This window comes from Coregonus clupeaformis, unplaced genomic scaffold (assembly GCF_020615455.1).
Source record: "Coregonus clupeaformis isolate EN_2021a unplaced genomic scaffold, ASM2061545v1 scaf0460, whole genome shotgun sequence".
NCBI classification, from domain to species: domain Eukaryota; kingdom Metazoa; phylum Chordata; class Actinopteri; order Salmoniformes; family Salmonidae; genus Coregonus; species Coregonus clupeaformis.
In genome coordinates this window covers 270,361-293,184 of record NW_025533915.1, presented here as the reverse complement: position 1 = coordinate 293,184, position 22,824 = coordinate 270,361, and the positions used below count along the sequence as shown (strand labels likewise).

At 44.7% G+C, this 22,824-nt stretch overlaps 2 pseudogenes; one reads left to right on the top strand and one right to left on the bottom strand.

Annotated features, from left to right (window-relative positions):
• Nucleotides 1-62: 62 nt before the first annotated feature.
• LOC123484786 lies at nt 63-12,735 on the top strand (annotated as a pseudogene).
• Nucleotides 12,736-15,566: 2,831 nt separating this feature from the next.
• On the bottom strand, nt 15,567-21,257 carry LOC123484782 (annotated as a pseudogene).
• Between the last annotated feature and the right edge of the window lie 1,567 nt (nt 21,258-22,824).

Here is a 22,824-nt window from a genome sequence, read left to right as displayed (position 1 = left end):
TTCATGTGGTATTGTTTTCTTTCAAAACAGAATCTTGAGGTTTTCTCATAATTTACACCAGTCACAATGTAAATAGGCAAGGAATTGAAAGAGCAGAGTTCTAGGTATCACATCCACTTCCGTTTATTATTCAATTTGTCACGGATTGTCACACTCTCCGTCATAGTTGGGATGCCCAACGCCACCTCTGCATGAGCGGTGGAGAGGCTGGGATCTGGCTTGCATTGATTGATAAAGATGTGAAAATGGCGGAGTTACAAATGCTTTTGGAAGAGGGAGATTCCAGCTGGACGTAGTGCATTATTAGATAGTTTTACTAATTTGGAAAGAGTTGCCGAGTATTGCGAAAGCAACTATGTTCAGGTAATAATCATTTTATAACATTATCAATTATACATTCTACGAGTATCATCTTTGACGGTGGGCGAAGTGATGGCTGCGAGCTATGCCGAGGAGGTGCAGCGACTCAACTGCAAGGGTGCTCCTGTTAGCACTGAGCAAGCTAGGGTATATCTAGCTAGCTAACCTTAGTTGGCTACTTCATGTGGAACGTAGATAGCTAGCTATGTTTTTCCTAATATGAAAACATTGGTTGCCGTTCTCCAACCGTCATACATGTATCAAACGTTTATTTAGTTGCTAGTATTTTGACTAACTTGACTTCATTAGCTATTTACCTCCAACCAAATGATGCTTGCTAGTTAGTTAGCTGTGCTAACTAGTTGAGCTAGCACGAATTATCTGGGCACACCAGGCACAGCTGGTTTCATGATTGACAGTGTCGTGATGGGGTACACAACAAGGTATTCAGCTAAGGTAAATAAGTAATGAATTTAATTGAATATCAAATGATGGGACACGTGATCTGATACCAGAAGTAGATCGAAGAAGCTACAAGTAAACGTTATGACTATAGCAAACGGGCTAGGTAGCTAATTCCAACTAGCCACGGTTTCTAGTTAGCTGCACTGCTAGCAGCCATTGCTGTCAAATTCTCCAGTGGTAGGATTTTGAAATTCCGGACTTGTGTCAACATTTAGCTAGCTGTCAACATTGGTCGTGAAGAAAATATATCTATCCTGTGTGGCACTTTTAAGCGTTCTTCTCCTGCCAATACGTAACGTTACAGCCTTATGATGTGTGCCAAAATAAGTCACTGCAGATTGGAAAGGACATCCTGTATCATGAATGCAGAACTTCTTGTACTACTGACTGTAGAGTGGGAAAATGTGTGTTTTATAGACTGTACTGGTGGCTCTGACAGTGGCAGAACAAGCAAAATTGTTAACGTTAGTCATACCATGAAGTACATTTTTCCTAATGTAAAGTGATGTTCTGACACTGAGTGTGAAACGTTTGGCAATTTGTCATTCGTGCCACAGCCCTGGAACTAGAGGTCTTCACGGGTCCAAAAAGTTGGACCTGTTCCGAAATGGACCTGGGGCTTTCCCACCCTGACCCGATATGCATAAATTCATTAAAAAATATATAGAGACCCGTTCTGAACGGACCCGAGGACAACTAGACCCGTTCCATATAGACCCGGTCGATTCCAGGTCCAATCTGATCCAAGTGATGGAAGCAGCAGAAAATCATGTTTAATTAACTGGAGCTGATAAAAGCCAAGAAGAGGGGAGAGAGGTGCTGCTATAGCAGGCGGGGGAGGGCATACTGTGAGCGAGTGACATGGGGAGGGAGGGAGAGATGAGACAGCAACCATCCAAGCCGACTCGCGCTATAGTAGACTAATAGCTGCCATAGCAAGGTTATGTATCATCAAATATGATTATGTAGTACCTGTCTTGGACTGCATTAAACCGGGAGAAGCTAACTGAGGCTGCAGTGCATGCACTTTCTCATCCTACAGTTACAAATAACTCGATTCAGAATATTAAGTAGCAGCCTGCCTGCCTGTTGGCTCTTGGTCGTTGTAACCTATTCTTCTCCTTTTAACTTTTTATTCCATAATTTTCATTCCATCTTCCATTGATTCGATATCTCCTAACTTTTGCAACACACAGAGCAAGGCTCTATGACTGTAGCCTATTGCCACTTTGATGACTTACGATTGATTGGCCAACAACAAGCTATATGCATAAATTATACAATTTCTCTCTCTACTGCAGCAGTCGCTGCTCGGATCTGTACGGGTCCTTCCTAACAAGTCAGTTAAAATTACACATATCCGAGACCCGTGACAATCATATCAGATCCGACCCAGACCTGTGAAATTATAAAAAATTCTGATCCGGACCTTCGGGTATTCGGGCACAGGTGGATCTGTGAAGACCTCTACCTGAAACATCCATCCCTCTTGCCCTACAACATTTTCCGGACTGCTGTCAGTGTAGTCACCAACCACCACGACCACATTCATGGTCAAATCAAATTTTATTGGTCACGTACACATACATTCAGTGGCCAGTTTATTAGGTACTCGCTCTAGTACTTGGTCGGACCCCTTTGCCTCCAGAACAGCCGGAGTTCTTTGTGGGAATGTAAACGTTACTCAGTTGGTATCAAGGGATCTAACATTTGCCAGGAAAACATTCCCCACACCATTACACCACCGCCACCAGCCTGTACCATTGACACCAGGCAGGATGGCGCCATGGACTCATGCTGCTTATGCCAAATCCTGACTCTGCCATCAGCATGACGCAACAGGAACCAGGATTCGTCGGACCAGGCAATGTTGTTCCACTCCTCAATTGTCCAGTGTTGGTGATCGTGTGCCCACTGGAGCCGCTTCTTCTTGTTTTTAGCAGATAGGAGTGGAACCCGGTTTGGTCATATGCTGCAATAGCCCATCCGTGACAAGGACTGACGAGTTGTGCCTTCCGAGATGTCGTTCTGCACACCACTGTTGTACTGCGCCGTTATTTGCCTGTTTGTGGCCCGCCTGTTAGCTTGCACGATTGTTGCCTCTCGACCTCTCATCAACAAGCTGTTTTCGCCCACAGGACTGCCGCTGATTGGATGTTTTTTGTTTGTCAGACCTGTCTCTGTAAACCCTAGACACTGTCGTGCGTGAAAAGCCTAGGAGGCCGGCCGTTTCTGAGATACTGGACCTGACGCACCTGGCACTGATGATCATACCACGCTCAGTTGCTTAGGCCACTTGTTTTTCCCATTCTAAAGTTCAATCGAACAGTAACTGAATGCCTCGATGCCTGTCTGCCTGCATTATATAGCAAGCCACGGCCACGTGACTCACTGTCTGTGGAGCGAACCATTTTCATGAACGGCCACTGTGTATTTTGTGCAGATGTTATCGCAGGGCAGCGAAAATGCTTATGTTTCTAGCTCCAACAGTGCAGTATAGCTAACAACACAAAACAGTACACACAAATATCAGAATGAGCAATGTCAGTCCGGTGTATATGTATATAAATAATATGTGTAATGGTGTGTATGGACAGTATATGAATAGCAAAAGTGTGTACAGCAGTAGTTAAATAGGATGAGCCATGACTAGAATACAGTATTATACATATAAAGTGGGTAAAATGGTATGTAAACATTATTAAAGTGACCAGTGTTCAATCGTCCTGGCACTGATGCGCAATCACATTATTGGGTATAGTTAATAATTAACATGACTAAAGATGTCTTGACTTGTGATCTTTCTTCTGCTTCTGCCCAGCTGTGATCATGACTCTCATTCTCACACACACGGCTCAAGCACAGACTCACTATTTGATGTATTTATTTTTAAATATTTTTGGGAGCTTATGGCACCTGGTATTCCCAGGCGGTCTCCCGTCCCTGTACTAACCAGGCCCAACCCTGAACAGGCGTGTTCTGGGTGGTATGGCCACAAGCATATATTTAGTAAAAAATGTTCTCCCTCAATTAGGTCCCTTGGCTCATCTCTGCAACTCCTCAATGGACTCGGGAGAGGCGAAGGTCGAGTAATGCGTCCTCCGGCCGCCTACGTCTTATCACACTGCTCGCTTAACCCGGATGTCAGGCGCACCAATGTGTCGGAGGAAACACAGTTCGACTGACGACCTTGCAGGCGTCTGGCCCTGTCACAAGGGCTAGAGCATGATGAGCCAAGGAATGCCCCACCGGCTAAAAACTTCCCCTACCCCCGGACGGGCGCTTGGCGGTCACGGCCGAGTTGTGACACCTCGACTCAGCACTACGGTGCAGTGCTTTTGACCGCTGCGCCACCCAGGACTCAATATATTTAATTAGGCTAATCTGAGATTGTTCAATAAAAGTCTGCTGGTTCCCCAATAGGCCTAGCCTATATAGTTGGTCACAGAATGGATCACTGTTCTTTTGTTTTAGATTAGATTAGTCACGTGCACAGGGTCGCAGATGTAATTGCAGGGTACAGTGAAATTCTTAAGCTCCGAGCACCAACAGTGCAGGTAAAAAAAGAGAAGTGAATGAAATAATAATAATATACATATTTACAACTGTAGCAATGATAAATGTCCATAGGGGGGTGGGGGCAGCGTAAATGTCTGTTGTGGGGGGCTGACAGTATGCTCTCGATGGTGCTCCTGTAGAAAACTGTAAGGGCCCTCTGGGACTGGCCGAATTTCCTCCTCCTGAGGTTGAAGAGTCGCTGTCGTACCTTTTTCACCACGGTGTCTGTGTAGTTTGACCATTTCTGTGATGTTTTTGACCATCTCCATTGATGAGGACAGCCTGGTTCCTCCTGAAGTCCACAATCAGCTCCTTTGTTTTGCTGAAGGTTGTTTACATGGCACCACGCCGTCCGAGTGCCTACCTCCTCTCTAGGCTGTCTCGTCGTTGTTGGTAATCAGGCCTACTACTGTCGTGTAGTCAGCAAACTTGATGGAGTTGGAACTGTGTGAAGCCACACAGTTAGGGAGAGGTTAGATTGAAGTCCTCTGGTCTGCCTGATGTAGGCCTATTTGTCAGTTATTCTTTGCTAAAGTTTGAGTGATTTGTATAAGCAACGCCTATTTTCCTCCACCTGAGTTAATTGCAGGTTGGCTATAAATCAAAAATGATCTGATGAATGCTGTCAGTTGATCTTGAGACTACTATAAGTGTGAAAGGTTGTGTGCTCTTGTCATCCCAGTGCACTACAACTGCACCTTTCTTTGATTACTGACAGATAACCTGTCTGTCTTCATGCTTGAGAATGGATGTAATTCCTTAGTGGTGCTTTTGACTCCCGTAAGGCATGCAGGTGTATTTGTGGACTGTGGAATTGGCGACTGAGGCTGCCTAGTTTTCACTGTTGTTAAAGCGCATCTGAAGGCAATAAACAACTTCTCTGATAGAAAACGGCCTATGTGGCATCGATATTAGTCAGACACATTTATTCTAGTGTCAAAATTGACTACAAAGTGTAAATAGGATAATTTTGTTCATAAAGTCAGTCTCGTCCAAAACTGAGTTTTGTAAGTGAGTTCGTCATGATTTTCTTGAGGGTTGGGTTTTGATTTCAACAATGTTCACTTGCCCTCTAACACAGGATACACAGCTGTGGTGATTGCGCTCTATCCAATCCTACTGCAGACAGTGAGACAGACCTACCCGTCAGTGCACGGATCTGACTTTGTTTACATAAGACAACACGTCGCATATCTTTTTACTTGAAAATACTGCACCAAACACCTTAGCTAGATGTAAACTTGCGCGACTAAAACCTCAGCAAAAACTCAAGAAATATGTAATTAATTGAAGTTATCTTAGAATCATTTACTATTTTGAAGAAGTAATACTGGCTTTGTTCCTATGGTGTCTCATGGGGACAATCATCAGTAGCTGCCACATCGAACCACACCCCAAGACCGAAATCTATTATTTTCTTAATGAGCAGCAGAGAAACACATGCCAGAATCCGTGCGTTCAGTCGATATTTAACACTTCAAAATGAAGGGTGTGATGACTGATCTACCATCCATGGAATTGAGGGCAGATGGGGAGGGTAGAGGGTTGGCCTTTGAGAAAAGTAATGTCATACATGACATACTGACAACAAGGGAAGTCCTGGTCAGAAAAGGAAGGAAAGGTTCATCTCCAGGAAACTCTGTTTCCCTCTGAAAACAGATGGCCTTGACTTGCCTAGTCATCCTTCAGCCCCTGCAAGATCCTATTTATATGATGTCGATGCTTTCCTTTTGGCTTGTTTTGCTATAGCCTCTACTCGCTCTTCTCTGTTAACCGATGTCTATCTGTTTATCCTCTCTCTCTCTCCCTCTCCCTTATTTTTCTCTTCTCTCCCTTCTCAGTCACCAGATAAGCACAGAGCGTTGGAGGAGACCAAGAACTACACCACCCAGTCCCTGGCCAGCGTAGCCTACCTGATCAACACATTGGCCAACAATGTCCTGCAGATGCTTGACATTCAGGCCTCCCAGCTACGCCGCATGGAGTCCTCCATCAACCACATCTCACAGGTACGGCTGCCTGGAAGTGGAACACGCACTGTATACACACACATCCATTAGCCTAAGAATACCTGATTCGAAACGATAGGCCTAGTTCAAAAAGGTGTCTTGTTCAAGTCTCTCTTAAGAAATAGGCTAACTGTATTTCTTCCCCCCTTGTGCGGCCCCAGACAGTGGACATCCACAAAGAGAAAGTGGCCAGGCGGGAGATTGGCATCCTGACCACCAATAAGAACACCTCTCGCACACATAAGATCATTGCTCCGGCCAATCCAGAGAGGCCGGTGCGCTACATCCGCAAGCCAATCGACTACAGCCTGCTGGATGACATGGGCCACGGAGTCAAGGTAGGGAGCAGTGGAGTCCGGGCATTGACGGTTACCGACTGGATTCCTGATGATAGTAGTACATATTATTTTTGTACTGGAGTGAGTTTATCAACCTTTTGTAGCACTAAGATCACGGACAAACAATGATCTTAGTGCGACAAACATTTTGAGAAACTCCCCCTGTTTGATACAAAGACAGTAGTAGGCCCTTGGGATAAGCACAAGGGTGTGGTGGTAATGGTGTGAGTCACTTTGAATAGGACAGTGTGTGAATTGTTCGTTGCTTGCCTATAACATTGCTACATGTGTTTCTGTTCATGTGCATTTTCTACCTATTTTCTCACTTAGTCACTAATCCTCCTTTCTCTTTCTCTCTCTTTGCTTCACTTATTTGCCTTTAAAATGAACCTAGTGGTTGCTAAGGTTTAAGGTAAGGATTTCTAAAGAAATGTAAACCCTAAAAACAAAGTTAGTATGCGTGTATGACCAGAGTGTGTTGTCTGATCCCAGGTTATGTTGTGTTGCTCTGTTGACTAGTACTTCCCTGTTGTTGTTTTGTAACCTCTCTCACCGTGTCCTGTAGGCCAGTGCTCAGAACGTGAAGGCCGGAGCCGCAGGTCTCCTCGCACCAACCCACCTACACAGAAGCCACCCAGCCCACCCATGTCAGGAAGGGAACCATTGGGTATGTAAACGTGGCAGGTACCACAGCCCTGTCCATGCTGCTCATGTCCTCGAGAAAAACATGCTTTAAGTCTCGGCAACCACGTTCAGACATCTTTATACATGTTCATCAATGGGCAAGATGTGATCATACAGGCACCAGGTGTCCCTTTGTACTACAGACTCCTTTAGTGTCCCTGTGCTCCTCCTAAGCCCCCTATGGTGGGCTATGGACCAGGCTTCCCACTCACCACCCTTACAACTCCCAGCAGCGACCTTTAGTGACATTTATTTAAGGTCCGAAGCAGACCTCTTTGAAAAGGTCGAAGCTAGCCTCTGGCAAATTATATGCTGTTTGATGATGTATGTGTGTGTGGACATTCCAGTGAATGGGTATCTTAAAATCTGTATATTGATATTATGGGCTACTGTTATTGCTGCTCTGTCCTGTTGTGTCCCTGTCCAGTTTGTCCCCCCTCTACAGACCTGTCCATAACAGTAATGTATGAAATGGTTTATAACATTGTGTTTTATGTCTCTCCTAAAGTGTGTGTGTGTGACCTTCAAACATGTCCTCCTGAAATGAGACGCATGTCGGTCGTTAATGACACACTGCCCTAGTCCAGTCTCTGGTGTAGAGGAGGCATCTGTCTGTGGTGTTTTGGTTGCTTTTGTCCCCCCCATATGTGTGATGTCTGTGACTCCTCCCCCTCAACTCGAATTCAGGCTGTTCATGCTCTCACATTTACATGTACATTTTAGTCATTTAGCAGACGCTCTTATCCAGAGCGACTTCCATGGCAACAGCTCTCAAAGTTCCATCCTGTAAACAAGAACAGGGGGAGAATATATAATAATATATATAATATAATATAATAATATAATATAGAATAGAGAGAATATACTTGGCAGCTCATCCATACTTTGAGGCTTTTTTATTCCACTGAAGCACATCAATAGACATCATTGTCCTCCTGGTTGATGTCGGGCTGTGTAAGAACTGAAGCAGCAGCTGTGGACACGACTGATGCATTGAAAGCCTTTTCCCACCTACACCCCATTTTGAGTTTGCACTGGTTCTCTTTTATTTCATTTTTGTCCTCCTTTTTCTTTCTCCCCCTCCCCTCTTCACTTGTGGATGTTAAACTCCTCTCATACCCCTCCCCGCAGGCGCCACTCCCCCTATAGGACGCTCGAGCCGGTGCGTCCTCCCGTTGTCCCTAACGACTACGTCTCGAGCCCGACGCGCCATGGCAACATGGCGCCCCACAGCAGAGCCCTGCACGCACTGCATCTGTTAATCAGAGGAACCGCACGTACAGGCCCCGCCCCGCCCCGCATGCTCTCAGCACACCGCTAGCTAAAAACAGGCCTAGAACACACTTCGAGCGGCCCTGGACTCACTGAACAGACACGCTTTGATTCAACTGCCTGTAGGGAAGATCTGCTGCAATAGCTTGTGGACACTGTAGCTACATGGCACTAAACTTCTTTTTTTCCCAAACCTACCCGCACTTTGAATAGGCACTACACCAAGCACAGAGAACAAACGTACAGCTCAGATAGACATTTATTCAAATATGTTTCTCTTTTCCAAGGAATGTATTTTTAGCACCTGCGTAACAGCAGAGGAAATTCAGATTAGATAGCGCCAGCAGCTCTGGGTGTCACTGAGGCTCCTACCAGGCAGTGAGAACAAGATCTTTAGGACTACATGGCAGAGTATCTGCCACTAGAGAATTGGAAGCTTGGGCTTTATAATACAACTGATCCCTTTTCTCTGTCAGAACCCTCTCACTTTCCTTCTGAGCTCATTATTACGTTTTGAAACTGACATTGAAACTAATAGTAGCAATGGTTGACCTTGGCTTAAATTAAACACTGTTCTTTCAGCTCAACCTCTCTATCTATGCGTTGGTCGTTCCATCCATCCATCCTTCCAGTTTCTCACACATTCCCTGTCTCCAGTCTCCTCGTCTTTATTCTCGCCTTGGTTTTCTTCAGATGCCTCCAGCTTTGTCGCGCCTCTCTGTCTTTGTCACGTCATGTCTCTAATCGACCACCGCTAAATGTCACGTTGTAATTTGTAATGTTTTGTTGTTCATTTCTTTATTGCTGTACATGTCATCTCAAAGCAGAGCTGTTCATTTAGATCCAGTCAGTGCTGGGTGGGTGGGGGCAGGATTTTGGTCCAGGAGAAACTCTGGTTTGGTAGGTTGTGCTTGATACCAATAGGGCTCTAAGGACTGAGTTTCCTGCACACAGATTAAACCTAGCGCTGGACAAAAATCACAGTACTTTTTAGTCCAGGACTAACTTAATCTGTGTCTGGGAAACTGGCCCTACAAAGTATGTAACCTCTAATCTAGACGTAAATGACTTAAGAACCAATGCCAGCGGGTGTGGTGTGGGTTATCATGGGTTATGTGATGGGCTGTGTGACGTCATTAGCAGTGGCAGCAGTGGAGGCAGCCACCCCAGCAGCAGCAGCCGCAGCAGCAGCAGAGAAACAGCGGCAGCGGCTCTGTGGGCTTGCCTATCGCCGTGCTAACGCCCGGCCCCGCCCCCACAGCATTCCCAGGTAAGGTCCGGCCCCATGCCCTGCCCACTGTGTCTAAGCTCCGCCTACTACCTCTCTAAAGAGCAATACTGTCTGACTGCTTTAAACTCTCCTCCTTCCTTCCCCCTTGATAGTGTCTGAGCACCTGTCTTTATCTCGTCTCCTGTCTTTCCTTCTCCTTTCCTTTCCTCTTTTCCGCTGCCTTCTACCCTTTCCCACCTGCTGATGGTGCAGGTACCGCCCCTGCCCTTCCCAACCCTGCTAAGCCACCTCCCACTACCACCACTACTCCCGTCCCCACCTGATGGTCTCCCTGGCCTTTCTCTATCTCCCAACCCCTCCCCCCACCCCCCTCCTGAGGGTCCACCCGTGCCCCCCTCCCCCCACCCCAGCTCCCCCACTGCCGTCACTAGCACCGGCCCTGCTGCTTTCAGCACCCCGCACAAGGTAGTGTGTCCCCCACCACCACCTCTGCATCCCGTCCATCTCTCCCATCCCAGGACCTGTATATGTCTGTGACCAGCAGGGTTGTTGTCACGTGGGCCGGTCGTTCTCCACTTGTGTTCTCCACTCCTGAGACCTTGTGTGTCTGCATCATCAGAGTTCCCTCCATCATCCTCCCTCTCACTGTCTGATCTGTCACTCTGTCTTTTCCTCTGGGTGTCTCTCTCTATCTTTCTCATTCCCTTCTTAGGGCAACTCTCTCCCATCGATCCCAGTCACCACCTGCATGCCATCCTCACACCTTGCTGCATGAGGTTAAATTGTCCTTGTGATCTTACAGTAAGTGATGTAACAGTTTATGGCTGAAAAGGGGTCTTTGACTTGAAATATGCCATGATGATAAGACGTCTGAATACCAAAAACAGCAAAGTGCTTAAATCGATCCCATGAATGAAGTGCATCATGTGACGGGGAAACAGAAGTGATTGATAAGTTTAGTGACATAGCTACACCGTACCAAAACTCTCTCTGGTTCCCCTTGCTGTCTGTACCCCAGGTGCCCCCAGTTCTTCAGCATGAACCGACCGGTGCAACCACAGAACCCTCCTGCGGTGGGGGGTCTCTGCCGTACCGCCCGGCCAGCTCAGTGACGGGCCAGCCCAACTCCAACATGCCTGGCCCCTGGCCCTGAACCAGCCCAATGGAGGACCCCACTTCAACCAGGTCCCAGGTAACAGCCTTGACCAGCAACATAATATCACTCCTACCAGAACGCAAATGGGCTTTTTGTGTTTAGAGATCTTTCTCATTTAGATTGTCTGCCTTTTAGAGCTTTCTCTTTCATATATTACTGTCTGGTTTGGATCCTTGAGCGTTTGGGTGCCAGGTCCATCCTGTAACTCATTTGTGGAAACAAAATTTATACAGTTTTGTGAGTTTCCAGAACCTCACTAGAGTATTGAATTCATACATGAAAACCCCATTTGATTTCAGACAGGCGACCTATGGGAAGGCACAAAGCGCCTAACTCTCGGCAGCTCGCTGTCTTTGTGAAAGGATTTCTGCTCTTGATTTAGCCCTTTTTAATGCCTAGTCTGCCTACTGATCTAACTGGCTTCATGTTCTAAATGCTAATTCCACCACGTCTCTCTCTGCCCCTTCCTCCTTTCTTTCCTGATTACAATCTGCTCCTCTTTTTCTTCTCTCTCTCTCTCTCTCTCTCCCCCTCTCTCTGCTTTTTTCCTGTGGTATGGTGTGTGTATAGCAGGTCCTCTTGTTGTTCCCCCCTCCCCCTCCATGCAGATCACTCCCCAGCTCCCTCTGATGGGCTTTGTGGCTCGGGTACAAGAGACCAGTAAGTGGCTTTTTAGCTCCTCTGCCTTGTTGCCTCGTCTTCGAGTGGCTCCTCGTGCATGTGTTTATTTTACTCATGTAACAGGTATTTTTATCGTCGATACTAGCTGAACTATCCATCAACTTCGATTTACCTGTCTGAAATAAACTTCTCGTCTGTGCACGTTGAAATTGTGTTCTCCTTTCCCCCAGAATTCTCTGTTTTGTCTTTATACACTTTCGGCATGGACGCCCAAACAACCACTCCAGCCCAACGCCACATGCATGGGAATGCCAGTGTCAGTCAACATGTAACTAACTAACCAGTGGAATGTAGACAAGGTGGTTCCTGACTGTGTTGTTTCCCCAGTCTCAGGCACGTGCCCCCCTCCCCCCGCCCCCCGTAGAAGAGGCTGTGTTTGAGGAACCCACCCCCGCCTCCGCCTCCAGAGGACTATGAGGATGATGAGGAGGAGGAGGAGGAAGAGTCGGCCGTGGTGGAGTCAGACAGTGACCCCTACGCAGAGGAGGACCCCGTGGGCCCCACGCATCTACATGGAGAAAGGTAGCGAGCGACTCTCTCTCTTCCACCCGGATCTAACCCATGCCCTGTCTACTTCTTCTGTTCTTCCCCTGTCTTTCTGTCTTGCGCTCTCTCATCTCCCTCCCTTGTGCTTTTCTCTCTCCCTCTCTCTACCTATCTCCCCTTTCTTCTCCGCTCCTCTAACATCCTCCTCTCTGATTGGTGGACAGTGGTGGCGATCTACGACTACGCGGCGGACAAGGAGGACGAAGCTGTCCTTCAACGAGTGGCGCCATCATCTACGTCATCAAGAAGAACGACGCGGCTGGTACGGGAACGATGAGCGGCACCACCGCCCTCTTCCCCGCGAACTACGTCGAGTCCATCATGCACTACGCCGACTGAAGAGGAGAGGTATAGGAAGGTCAAAGACTTTGTTAGACAGAGCATGATCACACTGTGGAAGTCGAAGAGCGTTCATGAAGAGTATACAACCATCCTCAACCGTTTACCAGATGAAGTACATTGTACAACGGCCACTTGTAGATATTCCCTGTTTTTGAATAATATGAGGAGACTGTATGGTGTTGGTTTTTTGTATGTACTATTAGGGCTTCATTTTGTCTTTATGATTATTATAAGGAAGGCCACAAGGATGATAGTGTTTTTTTTTCTTATTTCCTTATTTTGCCCATTTGCCCTTATTTTAAACAGTTTTATTTATTTGGATCTTGTATTATATAGGAAGGGTGGGATGGTATGGTAGGTAGCGTCTGCTGATTAAGGATAGAAATAGATCAACCTGATAAAGGTCTCTCTCTCAGCCCAAGAGAAGAGGCTAAATGAGAATACTTTTTCCAATAGTTTCTCCTGACACCCCCAGAGCCTTTCTAGACTCACACATTTTCTTTATTAAAACCAGAAGGAGCTCCTATTGGTTAGTGTGATGGGGAGATGGACTGTTGTCGCTTGAACTTTTTATACAATGTCACGTTTGGAGACATAACAAAGCTGACAGTCACTGGCAAGACAAGCACATACTGTATGTTTGCAGTTGACAAAATATAGACGATAAAAGCTAGATATTACAGTGGCAGGTAAGACTGGGGGTAAAAAGACACTATGAAACAGATGTAATTTAGCTCACCTGAACACACATTTTGAAACTCCTTCAGTTTGGATTCAGTGGTTAATTAATTGGTTCTGGCCCCAGGCTAGCTAGGGCAGCTTAGAACACTAGGGCTTGGAGCATGCTCAGTCACTACGTCACTTGCCTCACTTCACAGGCCAGTTCTAGTATCAGGATAGATAGAGCAGTGTTTCTGGGGATGTTGCCGACACTGATTTGGTCAGTTCTAGTTTCAATTGAAGTGTTCTAAGGAAAGACGTTGGCTTCCTGGCACAAAACAAGTTTGAGAAACACTGAGATAGATGGAGTTGTCTGTCCAAAGTAGAAAGAGGAGAGGAGGAAGGGAAACTCAAATTGCAAAATTACTGATAGGTTGAAGTCACTGCCTCACCCTCCTTGTAATCAAGACCAGAGGAGATTGACTTTGCCTGTCTTGGCAGAGCAGAGAAGGAATATCTGCAGCCTCTATTAGGCAGATAAACTGGCCACTCATTTGCAGTGTTAATTTGTATCAACTATTTCAGTATTTGACGCTTATTTTGTTCCTCTTCTAGTGGGTCTTCACCAAAGGGTGGCAGACTGCATGTTTTTGAAAAATGATTCATTTGTCTCCTTTTCTGCTATATTGATTATTCCTGTCTTAATATTTTAGGTATGGTGTGGTTATTGGTTTGGTTTTAAATATTCACCTATATTACCATCGTTGAACAGGTGGGGTTTCATGATGCATTTATAGGAGGTGATAAAGAAAGCTTGTGCCATATTGAAGTGTGTGTGCAGGTGTTTAAGGTATCACTTCCATTTGCAATAAAAATAGCCAGTGGGATGGGTTTGAAAATGTAGAGTCTTTGAGTTGTTTTGGGATTGAAAGCACATACATTTGTAGTACGATAGTGAATTGTTACTGAAATAAAATGATATAAATAAAAAATAAGCTGTATTCACTGCCTCGGGATGAGTGACTAATATTAAAATGAGCATAAAAACCAGCCATTGGTTGTAGAAATTAACCAACAAACCGTAACCGGCACCAAAACCTTTCAATGACCTAATGGTTTCATCATGCTGAAACTGATGCATTGAGTGTTTCTATAGTTATATAATGAGGTACAAGTATTCTATTTCTAATGTTTAGCGTGTCTGAGCGTTAAGTCAAATCCTTTATTTTTTATTAAAAGTGGGTCTGTTCTTGAGTCTTGCATGCCATTGTTCTCTTAATACTGTAGTGTGTCTGAAACCCAGTTGGCCCTTCAAAGGCAGCCCCAGAACTGGACCCTAGGGGCACGGTCAGCAGAGCACAACATTTTGGAATGTTCAGATATGTTATGTAGAATAAACATGCCTCTGACATGTAGCATAAGGACTCATGTCAGCTCTATTCAGGACATTTCTATCTGCAATGTTCCACAACGCTGTGCAATGCTAAATACAGCCCCAGGTACTACTAAACCAGCCTCATCCAAAGACTAAAGTGGAAGCTGGAATCGATGTCAACTTTGATCCCAATGTCTGAAGATCAATAAAGTTATGGGTTTTGGGATTCGACTACTCCAGGAGGAGCCATTCATTTAATGTGTAAATGGAGAATATATAATTAAGTGTGTAAGAACAAGTGTTCTATTCCCTCAGCCCACAACATCTCTGGATGTCAAGTAAAACAGTCCATAATGCCATTGTGTTGCACAGTAAAAAAGTTTAACTTTAGAAATAAATATGATATTTGTTAAATCATGAGAAGAAACCAATAAAACGATTAAGATTTATTGTGGTATTAATCTTCATTTTTACAGACTATATACACAAGTTAGTTACCACACTGCTCCGTTTTCAGACGGACCTGTGGTGTGAGATTCCCTCTTGTTTCATTGCACTGTACTGGTGACAGCAGATACAAAAATCATTCATTTTCTATGCTGAAGTATGCATATTCTCATTGAGTTTATATTTAATTAATCTAGTTATATACCTTAACACAGTTATTAACTGTGACTTTAGTGTCTGTTTAAACACTTTGTGTTTCTTTAACATTAATAAACCCCAGAGGAATAAAGATAGAAAACAATTCCCACAAAATATAGAAAAGCTGAACACAGATCTTATTCTTTGAAGAGAAGTTGCCCCCAAATGAAAATGGTACTTACTTTACACAAAGTGGAAAAATTCATTAGTTTTACACCTTATACAACAGTATTGCCTTGGAATCATCTTGACATAATTTTGGACAACTCTCCCTCCAAACTACCAGCAGTACAGAAGAGTAACTGGGATCTATGAGGGGTGATACAGGAGAGAGAAGGGTTAAAAATCTCACTGTAGACAGTGAGTGAAACTATACATGGGTTGTCTGAAGCAGCCAGTCCCTTCCTCTCCCCTTCTAAGGCTCACAGATGAGTGTCTCGACCACAAACTTGTTCTCAAAATGACGGATCGTCCTGCAGTTCAGGGCTTCACGCTTTTCCCTGCCTGCAAGGTACAGATGAAGGAAGATGTGTATTAAAAATGAGTGTGTAGGCCCATATAAACATCTGCTATAGCACCTGTTCATTGGCCAGAGTATGATGCTGTGTGTGTGTTCTCAGGTCCACTAAGGGGCCCAAGGAATTTCACAAAGAATATTCACATGCCTTATATACAAATATATGGTCAATACATGGCTATTCAGGGTACAACTTAAAAGGTGTGTGTGCTAGTACTGACCCAGTATGGTGTGTGTCGTGGCGTCAGTAGTACTAACCCAGTATGGCCTCTCTGCGTTCCAGCTTGTAGGTGTCTCTGCCATTGCAGAGGCTGTAGATGAAGTATCCCAGCTGGTCAACGTTCTCCAGACGTTCGGTCACCATCATCTGCTCATGGACCAGGGTAGGACTGGGGCAGGTAGGTACCAGCCTAGGGGCAAATCAAACACATTTAATTAACATTATTTCCTCCAATAACTGATACATTGAATTTATTTGATCACTGAAATACATATAAAACAGCTCCAGTCGTGTTACAGGTACCTTGATGTTGATGAGCAGCTCCAGCAAGTCCTTGGGAGGCATGACGATGGAGGTGTTGAGGGGGGATGACGTAGCACTTGTTCAGGCTCAGGTCTAGGTAGGCTGTCAGCCTCTGAGGAGGGAGGAGAGGGAGGAGGAAAGGAATTAGATCCAACGCTACAAAAACACCCAGAGGTACTGTACATTCAGAACTCAACACACATTATTACATTCAACAACTTCAATTCAGCACGTTTTTATTAACACAGTATTGAACACTTACCGGTTTCTACAAATATGAGTTTAAGAAGGCTAATACGCTGGAGGAATGACTTTCCCTGAGACATAAATGCATAGATACTGTATATAGTAAACAAAATCAGACCACAGCTGCAGGTTTACATCCAATTAATAACAGCTTTTCAGCTTTCCAGAACGCTGCAGCCCGTTGGGTGTTCAACCTTCCGTTCTCTCATGTCACCCCCGCTCCTCTGCACACTCCACTGGCTTCCAGTTGAAGCTCGCATCTTCTACAAAACCATGGTGCTTGCCTACGGAGCTGTGAGGGGAACGGCACCTCCTTACCTTCAGACTCTGATCAGACCCTACACCCAAACGAGGGCACTACGTTCATCCACCTCTGGCCTGCTAGCCTCCCTACCTCTACGGAAGCACAGTTCCCGCTCAGCCCAGTCAAAACTATTCACTGCTCTGGCACCCCAATGGTGGAACAAGCTCCCCACGACGCCAGGACAGCGGAGTCAATGACCACCTTCCGGAGACACTTGAAACCCTACCTCTTTTAAGGAATACCTGGAATAGTATACATCTCAGCCAACAGCTCACAGATACATATGGGGGTATAGCCTACATGATGAGATTATGGACAAAAGAGCAAGATTATTTTTATTTTGTCAGCAGCCGAACAATGATGATCATGTCGCCAGAATAAGACCCTCAATATTTATTGGACAGCATCATGCTCATCAGCTTGCACGTTCACCACTCTGAAGTTCATCATAACTTATTTCATCTGTAGCCTGATAAACTGCATTCTTTCCCATGTCGTAGTGGGAGGAGCACACGCCATCGCGTGACTCCAAGTTTACCGATTTGATGGTTATTATATCAATAGTTGCCCATAAAACCATTTCCAATTACATTTCTCACATAATTCATTTTCACAGACACAAAAGGATCCCACCTTGTCTAGCGTATTTAGTGTTGTCGACATTTGGAAAGTTTACCGACAAATGTTCTGTTTTCGGCCTGTCGTGACTTTTTATCCGACGTACTTTACTCGTCTAAAAAGGTTGGAAGGAAACCTGTGTGTGTGTGTGTGTGTGTGTGTAGCAGTGTTCTCTTCTCACGCTGTTGAAGTCGTGACGATATCGGCCGGTCGCTGTCCTGAGAACTCGGGCACGGCACGTTGATTAGCTCCACCTCTCCTCCAGCACACGGATGCTCTCCTGGATGTGTCTCAGCGCCGTAGAGGGCAGGCCACCTCCACTCGTCCTGGACCATGTAGTCCTGTTCACGGTACTCCACCCGCAGAAATACACCTGGCCCTCCTGAGGAAGACAAGGTAAAGAAAACGACAGTGAGGACTTGTCTCTCACCCGGACTCCTCTACCTTACCAACACTATAGGTAGTTAGCTAGCACACTCCGGGCTGGTTTCCCAGAAACAATATCTCCTGATAAGGGGTTCATTTAAAGTGCTTCTTAAATCCAAGACTAGGCGAATCTGTGTCTAGACTGGGGAAACCAGCCCACAGCGTGTGTCAAAATGTGTCCTCTAACCAAAGAAAGGAAGCGTTAACTATACTGAACAAAAATACTAAAAAAACACAACATGTCAAAGTGTTGGTCCCATGTTTCATGAGCTGAAATAAAAGATTCTGAAATGTTCCATACACACAAAAAGCTTATTTCTCTTTCCAATTGTGGACAAATTTGTTTACATCCCTGTTTGTAAGCATTTCTCATTTTGCCAAGATAATCCATCCACCTGACAGGTGTGGCACTATCCAGAAGCTGATTAAACAGCATGATCATTACACAGGTAGCACCTTGTGCTGGGGCACAATAAAGGCCACTCTAAAATGTACAGTTGTGTCATGCACACACAATGCCACGATGTCTCAAGTTGAGGGAGCATGCAATTGGCATGTTGACTTGCAGGAATGTCCACCACAGCTATTGCCAGAGAATGTAATGTTCATTTCTCTATCAACGTCATTTTAGAGAATTTGGCAGTATGTCAACTGGCATGACAACCGCAGACCACGTGTAACCACGCCGAAGCCCAGGACCTCCACATCCGGCTTTACTACCTCGCGGGGTCATCTGAGACCAGCCGCCCGGGACAGCTGATGAAACTGAGGAGTATCTCTGTCTGTAATGCGCCATTTGTGGGGAAAAACTCATTCTGATTGGCTGGGCCTGGCTCCGCTCCGCCAGTCATGTGAAACCACAGATTAGGGCCTAATGAATGTATTGCTAAATTGACTGATTTCCTTATATGAACTGTAACTCAGTAAAATCGTTTGAAATTGTTGGTTTTATTTATTCAACTGTATAGTAGTTGAGCGTCTTATGGCATTATAGGGGTCTAACCGAAGCAGTCCCTCTCACCTGCAGTATGTAGGACTTGTAAGTAGGCCCCTCCGACCACCACACCTGACAGCATGAGAGCCAGGCCCAGGCACAGCGCACCCAGCACCACACCTTGGACTGCCGAGCCTTTTCGCGATGCCATCCTCCAGGTCCCTGAAAGAGAAATAGAAGCTAAAACATTACATACATTTGATTTAATCATTTAAAATACATTACACCAATCAGATACAGTACATATTAAATTGACAGAGGATACATACACAAAAAAGTCAAGAGACTTCTTTCCATTGGCTGGTCCTCTAGAACAGGGTTTCCCAAACCTCTTTGGTTTTTGCCTCTAACACTAAGCACAGTTGATTCAAATAATCAACGCTTGATGATGAAGTTGGTTATTTTAAACCTCAGCTGTCAAAAACGCAAACATGCACCTTTGGGGTCCAGGACCGAGTTTCGGGAAACCTTGCTCTAGAACATACAGAGTAGCCACTATACAGCTGGTCAGCCTCTCGTAATACCAGCATGTCTGCCTGTTTGTTCCATTACATAATATTGGTTCATCAACCTGTCTCAATGAACAGTAGGCTATATCAATCCGGATGTTAATCAATGGCTGCTCTACCATCAAAAAACTGACCCTCTATAATAATATTATTAATAATAATAATAAGCCCATTTAGCAGACGCTTTTATCCAAAGCGACTTACAGTCATGTGTGCATACATTTTTACGTATGGGTGGTCCGGGATCGAACCCACTACCCTGTGCGTTACAACCCATGCTCTACCAATTGAGCTACAGGGACCACAATAATCCCTCTTTATTGTTCAAATAAATCCCTCCAACACAACAAAGCCAAACGGTTTTGATTCAAATAGAGTGCTGCTCAGTCACAATACAGCTGTGGTGTGTTCTTTTTATTTTTTTATTTATTACATGTTTTAGTCATTTAGCAGACGCTCTTATCCAGAGCAACTTACAGAGTAATTAGGGTTAAGTGCCTTCCTCAAGGGCACATAGACAGATTTTTCACCTAGTCGGCTCGGGGATTAGAACCAGCGACCTTTTGGTTACTGGCAAACGCTCTTAACCACTAAGCTACCTGCCGCCCAGGCAAGGTTGGAGTATGGTAGTAGTGACAGTAGAGATGCTTATGTAACATACCATTCAAACACACACGCTAATCTCCCTCCCTTTCTCTTGCTCCCCCAACCCTCCCTCTCTTCTCCTTTGACCTTTCACCTCCTTTCCATCATCCCTTCACCTACTTCTTCAAGACATTCTACCTATTATTAATTTACTGCCTTATCTTTAGCCCTCTCCATCATCTCTGTTGTTTTGCTCCCTCACTTTAATATTATGGAGCCCGAGGCACATGTCGTGAATTTGGTGGCAGGCCTTTTCCTGAACTCATTGATGGTTGTTTATGCAGAGTTGGGGTGGGGTTCGTATTGGAACAAAAGAGTGACGTCAACAAGCTCTCTCTCCCTGGAGATCAGATGAGGAAAACAAAACAGATTTCCATGCTCGTACTATAGTGGAAGATAGAGAAACAATATGTTTGAGACCTACAACCAGTTTATTAGTGTAGACATGTCCAATGACCCTTTCCACAAAAGGCTTTAGAACCTGAGCTTTAAAGGGAAACTAGAGACGTGCTTGAGGTAAACCAAGGTGTATGTTTGCATTACTCCCAAAATGTGCAACAGATACAGGGGCTATTGAATGATGACCATGCTTGTCTCACTCTCTAGTCTGTTCAGGTTATTTTATTAACATGGCTAAAGGTCAGGACTAAGGAGGTGGCTCATGACTGGTCTCTGTGGATCATGCTGTCTGGTCCACATCACTGAGACCTTCACTAGTCTCTGACACTTTTATCAAGTATATTAGCATTTAATCTCACCTGTCTGACTGTCCAAACTGCTCTCATACTGGTGGACACAGACATGATGGCCAGGTCTTTCTATACTGTGGCATTTTCTCCTGGTCTGTCCCTGGCTGCTGCATTCCTCTGCCTATTTTTCCTCAACTCACTCTCAGATTCTCTATAGTGAATGAATTCTCTATAGACTTGTAATCTCTCCTGTATTCTATTTCAATGGAACCATGTATCCACCCAGATACCTTTACGGGCACTCAAACTGGTTTGTAATTTATTTAATGAATAACTGCTCTTATTGGTAGCCGGGACCTATAACACGTTGTCGCCTACCCTGCACCAGCCATGAAAGCTTCAATCCTTAATCCAGGCTCTTGGGGTGAGTTAGGACTCACAGGCTTCTTATTGCAGATACACATCTCACCCACTACAGTTAATAGTTAATTAAAAATTAAAAAATTCGTACCACATGCATATTTCATCAAAACCTCCCACTCCCATTGCTTTATCAGCTGAGGAGGAAATACAACTACCACACTCACCTTCGTCACTATTTCATCAATTCAGATCAAACTCAGAATTCTTTTTATCCATAAACTTTACCTTTTACTCTTCAAATCACACAACACACCAACAACAAAAACTGTTCAATAATAGAAAAGACACACCGAGTGATCTTCAGGTATTTTCAGTTACCCTCTACCTTCACGACGCTTACCTTTTGGTTTGGCCCAGGCCAGGAATTGCAACACAACTCCAGCCTGTCAGAAAATGATTTGTCTAGCAGCCATTTTCCGACGTCGCGCTGAATTGTCACGGGTTTAATTATCAAGGAAGTCAAACATGTTTCTAATCACTTACTTTGTTTTCGGTTATGTTTAACTTGTTATAAACGGTTGCAAAGTAGCGTCATCCGTATTTTGCCTCAACGCTCGTCGCAAAAACCACATTATCGCCTTGGTTTACTCACTCACCCTCTCATCTGAATAAGCGCTTCGCCATTTGCATGCTTTCTTCAAAATCCCTTTGTCCAAAGGGACGGGTTAAATGTTACTTTCCTTACCTTTACATAAATCTAAATGTTGACCAAGTACAATCCACCTTCTGCAGGAACTTCTTCAAAAGATCAGTAGTTCACCCAAAACATGCACACATCATCTGCAGTTGAGAGGAGGAGAGTGGTGGCTTGCTGGTATATATGCCCTCCTTGGAGGCTCGCTTCAGCCGCTGCTTTGCTCAGTGGCCGAGAGAGGACTGAGTGAGAGCCAGACGATTGAACAACAAAAGCATCATTCAGATCTACAGTGATGCCCATTTCCACACACACAGTGAGGAGGTTGTAGCCTACGAAGGATGCTATTAAAATGCAGACAGCTGTTATAAAAATGTCTGGAAGGCTACTAGACAGAGCTTTTCCTGCAATCAAGAGCCATAATCATAATGCCTAATTCTATGTAAAAAAGTATATTTTTCTGCAGATAGGTTATCTTAGCTAAGATAGTTAGACAAGTTACTCTAATTTCTGATTGATAGCCTGAAATGGCTTGGTAGCTTAGTTATGAGGTTGGTAGATAGCTTTTGCTAACAGCCAGATAGGAAACCTAACTTCATAAAACTGCGATGGCTAGTATTACAGAGAAACAACAAAATATTTTTTGTTTGATTTATTCCATCAAGAAGGAATCAATATGGCCACATAGCTTGGATCAAATTATTCTGAACAAAAATGTAAACATAACATGCAACAATTTCTATCGATTTTAATCAGTTACTATAAGGAAATTAGTCAATTCAAATAAATTTATTAGGCCCTAATCTATGGATTTTCACATGGTTGGACAGGGCGTTGCCACATGGTGGTGGCCTGGGTGGTCATACAGGCCCACCCACTTGGGAGCCAGGCCAACCTACTTGGGATCCAGGCCCAGCCAATCAGAATGAGTTTTTCCCACAGGTGGCTTTTATTACAGACAGAAATACTCCTCA